Raw genomic sequence first — 4,786 nt, 5'->3', positions numbered from 1 at the left:
TGATTGGCTTTAGTGCTCCGTAATCGCCTTGGGAAGGGCACCGTAATAGGAATCTCGAGCCCTTTGTTTCTCTCTTCTAACGTCTCAGCAGGTTCAAGCTCTCTGTCAGTCGATCGAGACTTTTTACCTCTCGATCGAGTCTTTCCAGGTGAAATTTCACTCGATCGAGCAATAACAGCCTCTCGATCGAGTTCCTTTATTTTCACAATGTTTGATCGAGGTATATTTTCACTCGATCGAGTGGTTTGAACCTCTCAATCGATGCCTTGATTAACCAGTTCACTCGATCGAGTAGAATATCCTTTCGATCAAGTGTTTTCAGCATCAATTCTACTCGATCGACCCCTTGAAATTAGTCGATCGAGTATATTCTTCGTGGTGAGCTTATCTTCAGCGACAATTGACTGTTCATCAGCATTTATGGCCTTCCTCGGGTCTGATATGTCATCTAAAGTCGACAATTTTGGTCCTTCATATGAACGACCACTTCTCAAATTAATCAAGTTTACCGTCTCGTGTGGATTCTTCTCAGATTGGGACGGCAAATGACTCGGTTTCCTCGTGGACTGATTGGCGGCGAGTTGAGCAACTTGGGTTTCAAGTGACTTGATGGATGCTTCTTTCTGTTGGTCACTTAGTTGCCATTGCTTTGTCAACGACTGAAGCATTGTCTTTAACTCATCTAGCTCACTTACCCCACTTGAAGATGATGCTCCTTGATTCGGTGGAGGAAAACAAGGAGGCTTTTGGAAGCCTTGTTGGGCCTTGTGAGGAGGGACATATGGCTGCTGCTGCTGCGGTGGAGGAGTGGGATTAAGAACATTTTGACTTGTCCACCTCAAATTGGGATGGACTGCCCCTTGATTATTGTAATAAGAACCTCCTCCTTGCCTATATTGCTGAAAAGCAAGGACTTGTTCTTTTTCAGTTAGACAGTCAATAGCAGTATGACCGTCATCGCTTCCACGCCTCCCACAAATGACAGTTTCCTGTCTAGTCAACAGATGAACCGTCTGCTGATCTCCAGCAGATTGCAGCTCCAATCTATCAAACCGAGCATTCATAGCTTCCAGCTGAGCCATGACTGCCTTATCAACCAAATGGACCGTTCGAATACCGTCCTGTGGGTTCCCATATTCAGCACAATGGGTCGCCATCTCCTCAATAATGCCCCATCCCTTATCATCATCAATGTTCTTCTGAAATCTTCCATTGGATGAGGCGTCAAGTATAGCTCTATGGTCATCGTACAACCCATTGTAGAACTGGTTGCACAAAAACCACTGATCAAAACCATGGTGAGGAAGAGACCCAACCAACTTCTTGAACCGACACCAAGCTTCATAGAAAGTCTCATCTGTTGCCTGCTTGAAACTAGCAATCTTACCCCTCAGCTGATTAGTGCGTTGTGGAGGGAAGTATATTTTGTAGAAGGCAAGTGCGAGAGTCTCCTAGTTGGTGATACCAGCAGCAGTCCGGTCAAGATCAGTCGGCCACTCATGGGCTGAGTCAGTCAGAGAAAAAGGAAAAAGCACTTCCTTTATCTTGTCTTGAGTTACTCCCTTAGTAGCGGGAATAGTAGAGCAATAGTCGGTAAAGACTTCCATATGCTTTCGCGGATCTTCACCCGCCACACCTCGGTACAGATTCCTTTCCACCAGATTTATGTAAGACGGACGAATATCGAAAGTGTTACCGTCCTCCGTTTGGAGGTTAAAACCCTTAGGAATCGAGGATGCTTTGGGCTCCGAGTGACTTGCAATGTTAGGCATCTTTACTGGCTTGTCGACAGAAATGAGATTATCTTCTTCAAAAGAATGGTCTTCTGCAAATAAAAAGTGTTGTAGCTCGGGCTCAAAAGTACTCAAGTCTTCCTTTCGAAGTTCTCCTTGCAGACGGAGTCTATGCCGAAACAGTCTTTCTGGCTCCAAATCAACTAGGACTAATACCGAAATGTTTGACCTGGGCATACACAACACTGAAAGAGATAAATGAAAACTGTCTCAAGGAATAAAAATTCCCTGAGACGGAAGGAAATAAACGAAACAAAGAACAGATAGGGCTATTGCCTCCCCGGCAACGGCGCCAAAATATGATACGGTCGTTATGTACCAAAAATAAATATCTAAGTACTGCTAACAAAAATCAGTGGTAAGTCGGGTCGATCTCCACATGGAGGCGGTCACTATCTACTTGTCTATTCGGTCTGTCTAAGGTCACAGTTGGGGGTTTAAGTTGTTTGAACTAAAACTAAAGGAGATTAAAGAGAGAAAAGAGTAAGAGAGATTAACAGTAGAGGAAGAGAACTAGGATTGTCGGGTCATCAATGAATGTCAGATAATTGCAGCTAAGGTCACAGATCGATCAATTGTATCAGTCTAAGGGGCAACGAATATCTCCTTCCGGTCTCAATTTGCCCTAAAATACTATTAGCTTAGCTTCCGCCCTCCCTAAAGCATCTTATTGTTCACTGCGGGTCTCACCCCTTCCAACCTTCCGGTCTAGGTCAAGGCTTACCAAGGTTACTTAGCTCAGTGCATCGATTCAAGTAGCTATTTACAGTTAATTGCAGTGATTAACATAAACATGATAACAACGAAAGATCTGTAAACCAAATTAGCAGCTAACAACAGTTCATCGAATCCCCTAAATCCTAGCAATTAAATTAACTAGACATAATAGTGATAGAACAAGAGCGAAAGAATATAGGAATAATAAACATCACAAATTAAGGAGAGAGTAAAAGAAAGAGAAAGAGTAAAAGGAAGAATTACAGATTAAGAGATCCGGGAAAAAGAGCAGAACAAAGTAACGTGATATGAGGTTGAATGATAAGGAAAAGGTGATGGAAGAAGTCCCCCCTTATTCTAACCTAATTCTCTCTTATATAGTAGAAGAGATATTTATTATAAGATAAAACTAAATATAATATAGTCTCGACATAAAATAAGCTGCGTCCGACTCGATTAGCTCGATCGAACAACATAAAGTTGTTCGATCGAGAGGTTTCCTCAGCGAAAGTTCTCGATCGAATGATAAGGACCTCGATCGAACACATTAAGGGCTCAAGGTGGTCGATCCAAAAGAGTAGATGGTCATTCGAAATGTAAAGAGGTCGATCGAAATGTATATATTACAGAGCTCTCGATCGAGAGCTTCAGCGCGTAATTTCCTGCTTTGCGCACTGAACTTCAAATGGCCGCTATTTCTTTGTTACTTGTCCGAATCAAGCGATTTTTTTGGCGTTGGAAAGCTAAGTGGATAATATTTCACCTCCAATTGGAATCTCCTGATTATCATTTGTATAACTTGAGATATGGCTCTTCAAATTAGACACTAGTAGTTTCAAGCTCTTCCTTTTCTCGCCTAGCTTCTTTACATAAATGCGCACCTCAAATTAGAAGTTTCCAAGCTCCAACTCAACTCATCTCCTAAATGCATCCATAGAGACATGTTTTAGGCTTGATTATGCTCCTCTCCGGTTCATACCTGCAAATAATACAAGACAAACCAAAGTAAACAATTCGGGGGACATTTGTAGCTAAACACTACTAAATAAGCATAGGAATGCGTGCAAATGAAGTACGAAATGCTTATATAAAATGCACGCATCAATTATCCTAAAGGTTACCACTAACTTTCATTAAACATCACACTTCTCTTAAACATACAACAAGACCACCACAAACTTTCATTCAATGGGGGAATTAAGCAATAATGAAAAAAAGGCATAAGCTTTCACTCACACAATTCATCAAACACCTTGTGTGCATGAATAAGAAAGATAAACAATTCACCAAAGACCCAAATAATCATACAATCATGCCCATAAATTCTATTTAGACTCCCCCTAAACCCTAGAAGTATTTCTACTCACTCATGTTCAAATTGTTCATATAAACAAAGGTATAAAAACAAGTAATCAAAAGAGATGACATGATATAAATTCAAACAACTATAAAAGACAACTTAAAATGTAAACAATTGATTAAACAAGTAAATAAGTAGAGAAATGTACCAACAATGAGTAAAGATGGTTGCTTTGATTGAATTAATGAAGAGAATCCTTCAATATCTCGCAATTACAACCCAAAAACAAAATCTAAACAATTGATAACAACTACTACTAAGCTAATTTTACTATATAATTAATGCTGATTAAGGAAAGATTAGTGCTTGATTATGGAAAGATTGCATAAATTAAAGGAAGGTTTTCAGATCTAGGGTTGTGTGTACAAATGATTAAGGGAGAGGGTATTTATAGTTTGCACCAAGATTAGGGTAGGATTACAAAGGGGTTTCAAAATGCGGGTGCGTACTCCCAGCCGGTCAACCGGCTGCCGGCCTTATGACCGGCTGGGAGATTCCAGGAAAGTTGAATTGAATTTGATATCATCAGGTGGCCAGAGCCGGGCAACCGGCTGCCGGTTCTTGACTGGCTGGGAGCACGTTGACTTCCTCTTGACTTCTAGGCTTCATGTGAACTCCCAGCCGGCTGAGAAGTTCCTGTAACTTTCCTTGGATTTGAGCTCAATTGTTCTCCCAGCCGGGTAGCCGGCTGCCGGGCTACCGGCTGGGAATCCCCTTAGCCTAAACTTTGCTGAGTTGTATACATTTGGGGGTTCCCAGCCGTCTGACTGGCTGCCGGCCTACCGGCTGGGACTATATATCAGCTCAATTTCTTCCTCTTTTCATACTTAGCTCCTTAAAATCATCCTCTCGCTTCGATTATCCCGTTTCCGCCTCAATTCCTACAAGGAGGGCATGTTGTCATAGTCAAGGGGCT

General features: G+C 41.7%; 1 non-coding gene across 1 annotated transcript; it reads left to right on the top strand.

Annotated features, from left to right (window-relative positions):
- The first annotated feature begins 1,290 nt into the window (after positions 1–1,290).
- On the top strand, positions 1,291–1,396 carry LOC141644938 (small nucleolar RNA R71). The gene has a single exon (XR_012544538.1). It is a non-coding gene; the product is annotated as a small nucleolar RNA R71 (small nucleolar RNA).
- The last annotated feature ends 3,390 nt before the right edge of the window (positions 1,397–4,786 follow it).

Source organism: Silene latifolia, chromosome 2, assembly GCF_048544455.1.
Source record: "Silene latifolia isolate original U9 population chromosome 2, ASM4854445v1, whole genome shotgun sequence".
NCBI classification, from domain to species: Eukaryota; Viridiplantae; Streptophyta; class Magnoliopsida; order Caryophyllales; family Caryophyllaceae; genus Silene; species Silene latifolia.
This window is presented reverse-complemented; position numbering and strand designations above follow the sequence as displayed.